This window comes from Magnolia sinica, chromosome 17 (genome assembly GCF_029962835.1).
Source record: "Magnolia sinica isolate HGM2019 chromosome 17, MsV1, whole genome shotgun sequence".
Lineage (NCBI taxonomy): Eukaryota > Viridiplantae > Streptophyta > Magnoliopsida > Magnoliales > Magnoliaceae > Magnolia > Magnolia sinica.
This window is the reverse complement of record NC_080589.1, coordinates 35,414,065-35,429,344: the sequence shown is the minus strand read 5'-3', so window position 1 is coordinate 35,429,344 and position 15,280 is coordinate 35,414,065. Positions and strand designations below refer to the sequence as shown.

Sequence of the window (15,280 nt, the reverse complement as noted above, 5' to 3'; positions counted from 1 at the left end):
CCTTTTATCGACAAAGGGGGTTATTGGCTACAGTTCCCACCCGTGGTTGGTGAGAACAGTGAAATATCAATGATATTTTTAAAAATACCGATAATCCGACGAGATTATCGGTGATTTTTAGGAGCGAATAAAAAAAACGGGGTTTCGGTGTCGCATAGCCGGCGACACCGATATTATCGGCAATATTTCGATAATATCGCCGATATTTTATACACTGCCCACCACCACATCTAGGAATATGAAGCTGTTACTCGATGATTATATCCTAGGAGAAGAAATCAAGAACTGAAATTTCTTACTAAGAGCTGCTTCCATATTAAAGCCCAATTATAGGGGCCGACTCCATAACTTCTCATTGTCCGTGTGACTTCCTCCCCTACTTAAGGCATAGCTTGATCATACCCAAATTGCCTGCAAATCGACTCGGATAATATGGTTCTCTCCAAAACTCTACTCCTTCTCGTAGAGGAAGATTGCAAAAACGAATACAAAAAAAAGAAGGTTCTCTTAATGTGTTCCAAGTTATTATTATCCTCAACATCTCTGTCTTCTACTTGGTAATCCAAATAGAAAGGGAAGAAGTCAATGGATTCTATGTTGTCAGTTTTATTCATTATCCAGACGTACTCCTTTATCATCTTTCGCTTCAAGAAATGCCAGAGAAGTAGATGATCAAGATGGACATAAGCCTTCTCTGGATCACCATAAGTCTAGGGAAAAAATGTCGAGCCAGCCGAAGAAATAGTGCCATGAAGTGAATGAAGATGAAACCCCTACTGCTAGGCTTGAGCAGTGCGCCGCAGCATGACCAAAAGCTCTATATATCGAGCATAACACAGGAGGGGCCAGAGAATATTTTTTTTTGCCTTTCGCCATTGCGCCTGCCGCCACAAATAAAGTTGGTCGAAGAGAGTCTGAGCTCTTCGAGCTAGGATGCATGACTAAGCTTAACCAATAAGCTAAGAAAGTGGCTAATTTAGTTTTAGTGATGAATTCAACCGGGCCCTTTATCCTTTTGCGATAAGCTTCCAATTCAGCATAATGGCTGTTAGGGAACCTAAAAAAGGGAGAGGAAAGATGTAAGACCCGTATCCTAGACCGTACCATTCCGTAGGCTTCCGCGGTACTCCCGGTCGAATTTCGGGAACCATCGACCCGTTACTGGTATTTGCGTGTGGCCTTGAGTCATGTCCCTTATTCCAGAGTCGGCTTAACCTGAGACTTGTACCAGTGCGATCGCACCATCGCCACGGTTCCGACGCCGCACCTCGCGCAGTGAGGCGATACCCGGGCCAAGAGATGTGGGCCTGCGTTCAATTCGAGGAAAACGCCGTACGTTGCAAACACCGAGGGAATCTCTACGATATGTCTCATCAATCACATCAATCATAAGTCAAGTACATCCCATCACAAGCCATTACTCACCCTTACCTCTCCTTACCCAAAGTCAATGCAACCCATGCTTAGCCCATTCTTTTTTTACAAAAGTCAAAAGAACCCATCACTTTCCACTCCATCACCACTCCCTCTCTCTCATTTCTCACTCTCCCAAGCAACTCCCAAGGAGAGGAAACGTCCAAGCTCTCCATGAGAAGAGCCATGTGTGGCCCACTCCCTATCATCCTATCTCCCATCTCCACCCTTGGATCATCATCTCCACCGTTGAAAGAGCACTTTTGGAGCATTAGAAGGCTAGGGAGGAAGAAGAAGGATAGGTGGGTGCTTCTATTTGTTGACTTTGTGATTTAAGGGCCCACATATATGGGACCCATCTTAATGTATTCATGCATAGGGAGGGCCCATAGTGGCGGGGTCCCTCCCCTCTCATGATCGTTTCTCTCCCTTTCTCTCTCTCTCTCTCTCTCTCTCTCTCTCTCTCTCTCTCTCTCTCCATTTTGTGGCCCACCATGATGTTGATCCACATCGTCCACCTATGTGGACCGCTGTGAAGTATTTGTTTGATCCACACCGTCCAGACAGTCTAGACGGTGCTGGATTGTTTAGACGGTGATGTTGTGGGCCACATTGATGTACCTGTTAGTCCAGACCGTCCATCTATATGGACCCCACCTCCTAGCTGATGTGTTGACGTCAGTACATGGGGTCTGATCATCTAGACGTGGTGTATGGAGTGGATCCCACTTTAATGTATTTATATTGCATCTCAGCCATCCAGCAGCTGCTGAACGGTGGGTAACCATTGTTTGATGTATGAGTTACATCTCAACCGTCCATCTAATGGACGTGGACCCCACCATGGCAGCATGTGGGGCCCACCTTGTATGATGTGTTGCATCCACGCCGTCCAGATCTGCTGGACGGTGGATGTACATTGGTTGGAATAGCATACCAGTAACATAACTGCTGGGAGTATGACAGCAAGCTTGGATCCCCACCACGTGGTATGTGTATTATTCATGCCGTCCATCTATTTAAAAGGGTGGGCCCACCTACACATGTGACACGTGTGGCAGGTGGGACCCACCTTAATTTATGTCTTGTATAATTCATGCAGTCCCTGTGAGTGACGTGGATACCCACCATGATGCATTTTTATTTTATCTTATTATCTTATCCAAACCATATGTCCACCATCCACACACATAGGACGTGTGGACCCCACCATGATGAGTGGGTTCTCATCCACACCATTCAGATAGCTGGACGGTGGGACCCACATATATTTATTCTAAATCTCCTCCGTCCATCTGATTGTATAGCAGCATTGCTGCTACAATTGACGTCCAGTTCTGAGGGCTACTGTAACGCCCCGACTTTTCAAGACCCGAGTATATGACCCGTATCCCAAAAGCCCGAGTGTTAACTTTAAAGGATGGTCAAATTCGAGTGTACATTTTTTTTTAAACTATCAGAGTAGGCAGATGAGCGTAGAGTGGACAAATCGACATAAAGGCAAATTTCATTATCGTTCAAATATATAAAAAGCTGCCCATAATGACTTATACAAACCAATGTCTCTGAATTTAAACAAGTACAAGATTTGCATGATTATATACATGAAGAATAACAGAAAAAATATAAACATAAGCCGGGAGATCAGGCAGCTCCTCCAAACAAATACAGTCATGCATCCCTGGCGATCGTACCCTACTCCTCATCAAGTTTAAACAAGCATATTACTTAAGCTACCTGTATTACCTGTACGGTTGTATATTTGATGGATGAGTGGCTAACTCAGTGTAAATTCCCCTCAAGATTACACACCGCCACATTAGGTAAGAAATAGTATAAAACATCCAGACAGCCAAAACAGAGTAAATGCAGTCTTATTAGGTGCATGGATGCATGAATGCAATCATCGACCCAAGTAAACCATCCGGATGGTCGGTGCCCCAGAAAAAACATCCAGACAGGCAATGGAGTCGTCACCCAAGGATGTGACTGCTCATCAGCGCAATACGCGGCGTAATCATATGGGTATGAAGAACCAAGTCATCATCATAAATCGATCGGCTGGTCATTAGCGCAACATGCGGCGTAATCGTATGGGCATAATGATCTAAGCCGTCGTAGTATGCTATACGTGCATGATTTGTCAGCCCGTTATTAGTCCAAGTGCAGTCAACCATTTTTGAATAAGCTCACGGTCACTACGGGGAGCGCAGGGCCCAGCGTAGGCGACAGCTCGGACATAGTGTCCCATTACCACCATCCTTGGCTCATAAGGCTACCATCTTAGGATGTTTAATGGAAACCCGTCGACTAGTAGCCAATCATATTACAGTATATGGGGCTTACCATAGCATGGTTGCATAGTATAAACGTCAAACTCATATAGGAAAAATACCAGAACAAAGGGCGATATCAAACAAGCCACATAGGGCAATTATCAAAATAGGCCTCATAGGACGAGTATCAAAACCATGCGATAAAAGACCATCTTTGAAAACTATTGGACACAACAATCCTGGATGGTAGGCCCACATTAATGATCCATTTAGACCACCACTCAATAACCACTAAGTCGAAGGTCCATTTTAATCACAACCAGTCGAGTTACATCCCAAGTATGGGTGTACATTTATAGGTGGGGGTTTCCCACTAATGTACCAGTTTAAAGTCCATAAGCAATACATAAATAATCCACAAGCATGAACAAATATACAGGATGAACATTAAGCAGGCAATATAGCAATTCAATTTCCACCAGCTAACACATGTGATTATAAGAGAGATATCAATTGTAATTTTTAATAAAAACTATAACTTAAGCTAATGAGAAGATGGAAAGCTCAAGGGGAAGAATCATCACCTTATACTCTACATCGCATACCAGCATTGTTAAGGAATGCGCGTTCCCTTATAATCAAATCCTACCATAAATCAGGATGCACAATTAGATCCAAGTTCTACATACTACCTAGGGTTGAAGATCATAGCCTAGGGTCATCTTTTAGGGTCTTAATGTGGAATTAAGGTTTTATTCTAGAGTCTAGTCCAATACTTAGATTTTAGGATTTTAATTTAAAGTTTAGGGCTTCATCTTAGGATTTAGTTTTAGGTTTAGATTATGGAATTTGAACTCTATTTTGTGTGGCCATCAATGGTATTGTTAATGGGAGTAATGAACGAGTAAAATTAATAAATAATTTAGTTATGAGTTTTGAGAATATTACAACGACTAATATTATATTAAATTATCTAACAACATCCGAATGATGATACTAATAGTGACTCATGATAGTAATAACAACAGTAAAAGGAACTTATAGTGATATCTTAGAGAACAACTTATCAAATTATACGATTAGGATCATAACTTATGATTTAGGTTATTTAAACTCAGGGTTTCAATCACTAATCTAACTTTAGACCTCGGCTTAAGAGTTTAGAAATCAAATTCATACATTTAATTCACATTAATTTTAGAATAAAGTAAAAGTAGATAAAAATTGCCTATTAACACCATCAACGCTATCTTATTGTTAATAACCTACAATGACAAAATAGGTGTAACATGATAAATGCTAATACCTAATGCTCATTATAACTAACACTAGCAGAATTAACTTACTAATGGTTAGCCGTATTTAATAATCGCAATAATTATAGCCACATTAATGATGATAATAAATACTAAGATTTAACAATTACAACCTTTTGATTTTAATAGCTAGTTATAGCATAAATAACCTACCAATATGCTAATTAAAATTCCAATACAAAGTTTTTAGAGAAAGCGCACCTACAATTAATTTGACTTGAATCAACACAGCTCGACGTTCGAGTTGGCTCGGCTCAACCCTCACGGCCTCACCTTCTCTTTCTTTCTTCCTATCTTTTCTTCCTTTCCTTTCTTTCTAACTCAGTTAAGGCTCAACTCAACTCGTCAGCGAGTTGAGACAGAGTAGCGCAGCACCTTCGCAAGTCAGCTGAGTCGACTCGGTTTGACTCGGCGTGTGGTGCAACGCCACCACCACTCTCTTCCATCATTCCTTCTCTTTCCTTCCTTACTTCTTCCTCTTTTCTTCAAGCTGGAACGTCCAGCCAAGGACGTCAAACTCGAACCATGACTCGCTGAGTCGAGCCCGGGCTCAACCAGCAATAGGGACCACCGCCCATGACTCAGCTGGCAGAGCGGGTGTACCCCGACTCCTCCAATTTCTCTCTTCTCTTTCTTCTTCTCCTTTTCCCATTCTTTTCTCCATTGCTGGGATGTCCAGCAACGGGTCTGGACAGACCAACCCAGCTCGACTCGCTCAAACTCGATGAGTTGACTCAGTTTGGGCCGGACAACCCATCTTCTTCTCCTTCATTTTCTCTCTTCTCTCTCTCTCTCTTCTTCTATTCTGTGTGGGTGCTGGGACTCCAGTAACCCCCAAACGCGGAGCAAATCTGAGCCAAACTCGACTCAGCAATGGCTGCAACTCGAGAACACTTGCACTCACTCCCTCTGTTTCTATCTATTCTTTTCCTTTTCTTTTTCTTTCTTCGTTCTACTTCCTTCCATCTTCATTCTCTCCCTCTAGCCAGCAACAGCCGGTCCGAACCCAAGCCCAACTCGAGCCGAACTCGGCAAGTCGAGTGCAGTGGTGCGAGGAAGGAGCTATGGATGATAATGGCGGATTTCCCCCCGCAGTTTCTTCCTTAAATCTGACGGCTTGGGATGGTTCATATGGACTCTAGGAAGCTTACAGATAAGCTTTTTTGAAGCTTTAGGATGATTTGGGTGGTGGGTTCGCTGGTGGAAAGGAAACGGCTATCTTCTAGGGTTTTTGCAAGAAAGGGAGAGATGTAGCTACAGTCCGATTCATCCCTCCCTTATAGCAGCTCCAACGCTCCTAAGACCGTTAGATGAGGATGGAAGGCCAGGATCAGATTCCACTATCCGGTTTTTCTGGAAAGCAGTTAGCTGAAGGGCGGTTTTTGACTTCGGTTTCCCACAAGAAACCCTGGCTCATGTGGGCAATCAACGGACGGCTGGGATAACCCTACAAGGGACGGTTGAGATAGAAGGACGCATGGGCACTCGGATTGCCCTGCTGGCAATGCTGCAGTCTCTATTTCTGGAAGGTTGTGTTTGTGGGGCCGGTTTGTGCCTGGAACTGTGTGCACGCATATGTGTTTCAGGGACCGAAACTGGGTGGGGTTCGTTCGGATGCATTCCCTTCATTAGATGGACGGCTCTGATCATGGACGTGGGCCCCGCTGGTGGGCTACCATCGTAACAAACGGACAACATCCGTTCGCTGGCAAAACGCAGAGAGAGAGATATCTCTACTCTTTTAGTAAAACGCGGGTCAGTAGCATTTGACCCGATTCAGCGGTCCAGTGCACCGCATGCGCACATGCCCTGTGCGCACACCTCATATGAGTGGGGTCCACAGTGATGTTTACAATTAATCCACTCCGTCCGTTCAATTTGGGGAGGACTATTAAGGTCCATACCCAAAGATCAGGTAAATCTAATTCCCACGTGGGCCATACTAGTTGAATTAGCATCATTTATTGTTGTCTAAACAAAACTAACGGTTGGATTCATTCTGACTCGATCATCAATGGTCAAGTTATGGATATATGGACTGTTATGCTCTCATAACACTAAATATCAAGCTACACTATTTTTTCATGATGTCATTTATTATTATTAGTATCACTATTATTGCCATTATTATTATTATTATTATTATTACTACTACTACTACTATTATTATCATTATTTTATTTATCATTATCATCATTGTTATCTTTATCATTATTATTATTATTATTATTATTATTATTACATATGCATTGCCATTTATTTATTTATCTGTCTTTATTTATTTATTTATTATATATGTATGTAGGTTGTGGGACCACTCGACGTGTGTTATTTAGCTACGTGTGTTACCACATACATGTAGGCTAATTTAAACCCACATTGTGATACCCAAGTACTGAAAGTACGGGGTGTTACAATCTACCCCCCTTAAAGAGAATTTCGTCCCCGAAATTCAATACTCCTAATGTGGATATGACTCATGGCAATCTAATTTACAATGCTCCTAAGCATTTACTAATTTCCTTTTAGCGGTTGTGTGTTTGTACAATTGTATACGAGTAATCATGAAAACTAGGGTTATTACAATCTACCCCCCTTAAAGAAAATCTTGACCTCGAGATTTGGTAACACGTGGTTCAATTATTAGTATTATGAGTGGTTTAGTTGTCCTAACCATGCACTCTATCATATTACATATATTCTCAACAAGCTATGTGAAAAATTCTCCTGATCCTTATATCTTTCAGTTTGTAGATCAACTGGTGTGTTTAGGTTCTACTAAAGGTCGTAAATCATTTATGTATTAACTAGAGCCAGGGAATTATTCTAATGCTCGTTGACAATGAGATTTCTAGTAGCGCTTACTAAGATCATAAGTTCATTTGGGTGGCCAATATCAATATCTTATCTTTCTTTTTATTCCCATTTACCTCTATTAATAGTTCCCCACTGCCTAAAATACAACACGATTTTCCAGAGTTCGAGTCACAGATAAATGTTCGTACTAGGTTCGAGCCCGATACTTCGATCATTTGCCTATGTATAGCAAAGGATTTTCTAGTATCAATTCACAATCCTGTTAAATCTCGATCCTTTGCTTGATCAGGGCAACGAGATCGTTGAGATTCACTAGGACTTAGAACTTGAGTCAAATGATCAGGGTCAAATATTGCATATCAGACCCCAGTAATTGCCTGATTTTACGTACATGATAAGGTTTAATGCCATATTTTAATTGTATTTTTGTTACAGGATGAAGTGAGGAGCGTTAATTGAAAATTGATGTTTAAGGCTGGATTTCATGATCCAAAGTCTCCAGGGCACAGGATGGACTCCAGAGAACCAATAATGAAGATTTTACATGCCTGGGATCTGAGGAAAGCAAGCCAAAGGGGCCCGAAAAGGGTCCAGAATGCAAGATCACATGGTTCCCGCTATCCGATCAGTTCGAAACTTAATACATGGGATGAGGGCCGTAAATTAACCGTACATATTAAATTTCAGCCATTAAAGATCTCGGGAAGTGAGCCAACTGACAAATCAGCCCGTTAATCTCCAATTTGGGGCCCACCTGATATTTGGAACTGCTTCAAACTTGGTGTTGACGGTTGAAATTATATGACAAAGAAGATGGACGGATTGGATTTCTCAAAATCATCACAGTGGACCCCACATTGAGTGACATGTGCATGGTGCACATGTGCACTGACCGAGCACCGAACGGGCTTGCGTCGGGTCAGCAGCGCTGACCCGACTACGTCTTTGAAAAGGAAACCTCCGTTTCCAGCGTCCGCGGCAGCCGACCGTTGTCGTCGGTTGTGGGGCCCACCTATTGTCCAAATGGACAATCCAAACCGTCCATCCGCTTCCTGAGGTCGATATCGTCATCGCCTAGATGTCCGTTTGGTTCCATACATATGTACGGACGTTGATCGCTGAAAAAACGTAAAATGGACGGTGAGTTCAAAACTCCGTGGGTTGCACCGAATCCACCCCAAAACCAGACTTCCTACTGATTTTTCGAGCTGAAACCAATGGACGACGTGGATTCCTGTGAAAAGTCCAGGAATGGGCCCCACAATCATCGCAGCGTCGGTTTGGCGTCCGCGTAGCGTCTTCCGCTGGCCGTTTTTGCGAAGGTTTGTCGGCCCCGTACTTCACGCGTACGGCCGATCTGACCCGTCCATCGTGTAGAGGGCTTCGAGAGCTTCAAAACCATGTTGATATTCTTCGCCCATGCGTACACACGTGTGCGGTACAGAGGCCACAAACAGGCCGTCTTGTGACGTTCAAAACTGTTTTTTTTTAGATTTCTTCTGTGGGCCGCGCTAATGGACCTTCAAAACTACCCATTCTTGACTGAAATTTCGTCCTGAATCCAATGGACGGGGTAGATTTTCCAGAAAATGCCTCTGTGGGGCCCACCGATCACGGCTGCGAAAATTTGTACTCCGAGTCCTTCTACGACTCTGCCACCGACCTCAGCCATCCAGCAGCTATAAAATGGGAGTTTTGGACGTGGGAAAGGCATTCAAAACCATTCAAAACCATTCAGAACCAGGGGATTCCAGATCTGGAGCAAGGGAGAGAAGAAAGAGAAGAAAGAGAAGAAAGAAGAGAGAGAGAGATTGTTTGGTTTGATGTTTTTTTATGAATTTTATTTAATATTTTTTATGAATTTTATGGGTCACTAATCTCTCAGCTAGGGCTGAGATGAAGCCCTTAATTTGATCAGCTCTTGTATTGGTTGATTTACTTTGAATTTCAATTAATTTGTTTCTTTCTCTAAGTGGGCTTTATGGGTTTAAATTCTATACTTCTCCATCTATGAACTTGATTAAAGTATATATATGGATGTTGTTTGGATGCTTATTATAGGTGCTTATGTCGGATCAAGAACAAGTTTCCTATAGAGGAAGAAACAGGGTGCTTTAATGAATGTACATTCCATGTACCCGACCAAGGATATGGGATATGTCATTCATGGCATTGCTTAAAGGAATTAGACAGTTTGTATGCCCGATTAAGGACACAGATTGTGCTTTCTCTGTATAAGTGGTATCAATCTAGATCAAGGTGAATCAACAGACAAAACAAGGGTTAGGATAATTAGGGGTGGATTCGAAAGTCCTAGTGCTCTCTCTCTGATTGAATTTTCTTCCCTGTTCTTAATTAATTGTTTTTCATAAAATTGTGCTTAGTAATTCATTCCATTATTTGTTGGATTAGTTAAGGAGAATCATAGATTTGAATTGTGACGACCAGTCCTCGTGGGAACGATCTCGTAATACGTACCATCTGATTCGTATACTTGCGAGTTTAAAAATCATTTAAATCGTGTTGGTTTAAATAAAACATCAAGTTTTTGGCGCCGTTGCCGGGGACTGTTTCGTTCCAAATTGGATTTAGGATTCTCTCTTATCATAATTCATAGTCTTAGGTTTTTTGACTAACTTTAGGTTAAAATTTTTTTTTAGAAACTAACCTATTTCCTGTTTTGTAGGGACCTGACATAAACTACTACTTTGGTAATCTCTTTCCAATTTTTCTATTTTTTTTCTAATTTCTATTTTTAGAATTAAGGTTATATTTTTTCAGAAAGTTTCTATTTCCAGGCTATCTTATTTATTTTTAGAAATTTTCCCTTTTTAGAAACTAACTTAGCTTTTATTTTCTAAGATTACAAACTTTTTTTTTTTTTTTTTTTTAGAAATTAACCGTTGCTTAGGATTTTTTCTAGCATTATTTTAGTAAATTTAATTTATTTTTGTTTTCTTTTTGTTTATAGGAATTAAGGAAGGAAGCTGCTAAATAACATTGTCTTCAAAAGGAGGAGCTCTTCTTCAGACATCAATCATCTCCTTTTTTGGGTTCTTTCTTCCCATTCTCATTTACATAATTTTAACTTGTTTTAGAATCTCACAGTTTATGCTAGGACGTAGATCTCTGGATTTAGAACTAGCACCGTTTGATCCTGAGATTGAAAGAACAATTCGTGAAAGATTGAGAAATAATTCTGTTGAAATGGCGAATGAGACTGAAGTTAAAGCTCTCAAAGATTATTCAGCTCCTGTCCAATTTAATGCGCCTTCATGCATAGTGTTGCCAACCACTACGGCAACACACTTTGAACTTAAACCTGGAGTCATACAATTGTTGCCATCCTTTTATGGATTGGACAAAGAGGACCCATATCATCATGTGAAAGAATTCTTAAACATTTGCTCCACCTTTAAGTTCCAAAACTTCTCAGACGATTCGATCCACCTACGCCTGTTTCCTTTTTCTTTGAAGGATAAGGCGAAAGCATGGTTGAATTCTCTAGAAGTTGGATCTATCACTACATGGGACCAACTGTCTAAGAAGTTCTTAAACAAGTTCTTCCCCGTTCACAAAACCAATGCCCTCCGTAGAGAAATCACTAACTTCACACAAAAAGAGGGCGAGCACTTTCATGAATGTTGGGAAAGATGGAAGGACTTGCTTCTTAAATGTCCTCACCATGGTTTTGAGAAGTGGCAACAAGTTCAATACTTCTATGACGGTCTGACACCACAGAACCGTCGCATGGTTGATGCCACCAGTGGAGGGTCATTCATGACCAAAAGTGATGTCGAAGCGTGGAACTTCTTTGAAACTTTGTGTGAAAATTCCCAGCAATGGGATTATTCAAATAGAGGTGATAGAAGTCCCCAACAACAAAAGAGAGGTGGTATATATGAGATAGGAGTCATACCAGAGCTAAGTGCCAAGCTTGATAACCTGACAAAGAAAGTTGATGCTCTGGTATTGAATAATGGACCACCACAAACAGCTCAAGTCGAGGCATATGCCACATGTTCCAGTCCTGCCCATCCTATGCAGTCTTGTCCATCTGGTGCAGCATTCCCAGAACTTCTCTCTGAACAAGTTCATGCTATGAACACTTTTCAAAAATCTAGGAATGATCCTTACTCGAACACATACAACCCAGGGTGGGCTAGACATCCAAATTTCTCTTGGGCAAAAGGACCACAACAAGGAGGACCATCTGGAAATCCTCCCATGCAACCACACCTCCAAGTTGGCAGTCAACAACCTCAACAATTTTCACAATATCAACAACTGCCTACACAATCAAGGAAACCATCTCTTGAGGATACACTCCATCTTTTCATGCAGAGTTCTCTCCAATTCCAAAAAGACACCCAACAAACCTTACTGGCACCAGGAAAGCTTACATGCAAATGCACAATCCATTGCCAAGTGGAAGTACAAATGGGTCAACTAGCGCCACATTGAGTGAGAGAGAGAAGAGCAAGTTCCCTAGCCAACCCGAGGCTAATCCAAAGGGACAAGATGAGATTGGCTCTAATTCCAACCAAGGGCAATATCATGAACAGGCCAAATCGATCACTACCCTTAGGACAGGCAAGCAGATTGATAACAGAATAGAAATGCCTGGGGATGAATCAAATTCTAAAACAGAAGATCAAGATGAAGCAGAGAGCCATACCAATGCATCCAAAGTCCAAAAACTCTCTGACTCTCCAAGAGCCACGAATGTGCCACCTTATGTGCCCAAAGCACCCTTTCCTCAACGTCTGGCACCAATAAAGAAAAGAAATAACTTTGATGAAATCTTGGATGTGTTTCAAAAAGTGCAAGTCAACATCCCGTTGCTTGACGCCATCAAGCAAGTCCTTGCTTACGCTAAGTTTCTTAAAGATTTATGCACTCAAAAGCGTAAGCAGAATGTTCATAAGAAAGTCTTCCTTGCAGAGCAGCTCAGCTCCATGATTCAACATAACACCCCTCCTAAATTTAGGGATCCAGGAGCTCCCACCATTTCTTGCGGCATAGGAGATCATAAGATCGGGAAGGCATTACTTGATTTAGGGGCGAGTGTCAATTTGTTACCATATTCGGTCTATGAGCTAGGACTTGGTGAGTTGAAACCGACTAAGGTAACATTACAACTAGCCGATAGATCTGTCAAGGTGCCCCGGGGTGTTATTGAAGATGTGTTAATCCAGGTTGATAAATTTTATTTTCCAGTGGATTTCATAGTTATAGATACTCAGCCTGTCCAGAATCTTCATAGTCAGATCCCAGTCATTTTGGGTCGTCCATTTTTGGCCACATCTAATGCTATTATCAATTGCAGGAATGGAGTTATGAAATTGTCCTTTGGTAACATGAATATTAAACTCAATGTTTTCAATGCAGGACAACAACCCTCAGATTTGGATGACATATTTGAAGTGGACATGATCGAGAGCCTTGTGCAGGACTCCTTCCGTACATCTTTTGAAGATCCTCTTGAGACCTGCTTAGCACAATCGGGCATGGATTTTGACATTGATAGTCCCATCCATGAAGTCAATGCATTGCTCGACTCTACTCCTATATTGGAGACTGAAAAATGGAGAGCGAAAGTGGAACCTCTCCATCCCTCTGAGACCCTTCTTGACAGCATAACTTCCGACTCTGAGAAGACAAAGGCGAGCAGGCTGCTTAATGTTCTTAGAGCATATAAGGCAGCAATTGAACGGAAGATAGTGGAAATACAGGGAGTATGCCCCACGATATGTATGAATCATGTTGTGGAAATGTCGCATAACATGCAAAGGAAGCGTGATCCTAACATAGAAGAAGTCGTTCGAGCCGAAGTCCTTAAATTATTTGACGACAGTGTCAGTTGCCTTATTTCAGATAGCACAGTTCATGGGAACTCACATCACTTGTCTAGGATCGGTGAACAAAGATGTTGAGGAAATTTATTTGGCGGACCCAGGTTATCAAGATTGATTAATTCATGGTCCATTCTTGTCTAGTTGAAGACGTTAAACTTAGCGCTCCTAGGACGCAACCCAAATTTTCATTCCATTTCACTTTTCTCATTCATTAGTTCAATGTTTGTGGGTAGCATTGCCGCAAACCCTCACGAGACTACAACTCGTCCACTAGGGGTAACCTAGGGGTTTAAAGGCTTGTTGCATGCGCTAAATGCAATCGAGAGCACTTGCGAAAGTGGTATAGGTAGGATCTTCTTTTTCTTTTTGTTATTTTTGCTTTTGTTAATTTCTCTCTTGCCCTAACTTGCTCTTACATTGATAATTTTGGGAAGCCTCTTGATTCTCCGTCCAGGTACTATCTTTCCCTCATTTCTCTTTTATTATTCGTTGTCCCATGTGCATCGTATGATTATTTCTTTTACATTGAGGACAATGTAGATTTTAGGTTGGGGGTGGGAGATTAGGTAACCTAATCAGTATTTTCTTGGTCTTGAGCAAAATTTGTGAAAATTTTAAATTTTTTCTGAATTTCTATTGAATTCAAAGTGATTTTGAAGGATAGTTGTGATTTTACCATTATAAGCTACATGATGTTGGTAACTAATGACTCTTGGATTCGGCCATCTGCTTGATTTCACAGTCCATTTTGATTTGTTAATCCATGATTAGACGTTGTGAACATTGATTGAGTCATGATTTCACATATCACATCTCGCTTACACATTAAGCTTTCGGTTCGATAACTGAATGATTAACTTGGTAAAAAGAAGAATTAAAAGGCTAAGTCACATAATCTTCACCATAGGTTTGCTCCCTATAGGTATAGATTTGATTCTCCATAGTTGACTTATAAAAAATGAGGCGACGAGTTTTCGCCATAGGTTTGCTCCCTATAGGTAAGAATTTGATTCCCCTCATTTACGTTACTGCTCATAAAGAAAATCAAAGGTTGGTAAAATTAAAAATAAATCTGTGAGATAAGTGTTGGTTTCAAGCTTGGTTGTCACGAATTACCAATGATATCATGAGGTTGACAATTGGATCTCTTAATGTTTGTAAGTCGAGATTACACTTTACATTCATGGAGCTCGATGTTCAGAAATGTTCTAATTAATGGATTAATATGTTGAACTTGATTATGAAGTTTACTGTGAGCTTGATTTCAGGAGAAAATTCTACTTACCATTCATGAATCTTAGAATTTTCACATCTCAGCTGTCTGTTCACAAGTCACTTGAGTTTACAGGAATCGTCTTTTATTTCTAAAATTATTTTTCGCATGTTTTGCTCGGGACTAGCAAAATGCTGGTTGGGGGTTGTGATCAGGGTCAAATATTGCATATCAGACCCCAGTAATTGCCTGATTTTACGTACATGATAAGGTTTAATGCCATATTTTAATTGTATTTTTGTTACAGGATGAAGTGAGGAGCGTTAATTGAAAATTGATGTTAAAGGCTGGATTTCATGATCCAAAGTCTCCAGGGCACAGGATGGA

General features: G+C 41.1%; 1 non-coding gene across 1 annotated transcript; it reads right to left on the bottom strand.

The window, feature by feature from the left end:
* Window positions 1-11,407: 11,407 nt before the first annotated feature.
* LOC131232000 (small nucleolar RNA R71) lies at window positions 11,408-11,514 on the bottom strand. The gene has a single exon (XR_009164610.1). It is a non-coding gene; the product is annotated as a small nucleolar RNA R71 (small nucleolar RNA).
* Window positions 11,515-15,280: the final 3,766 nt, after the last annotated feature.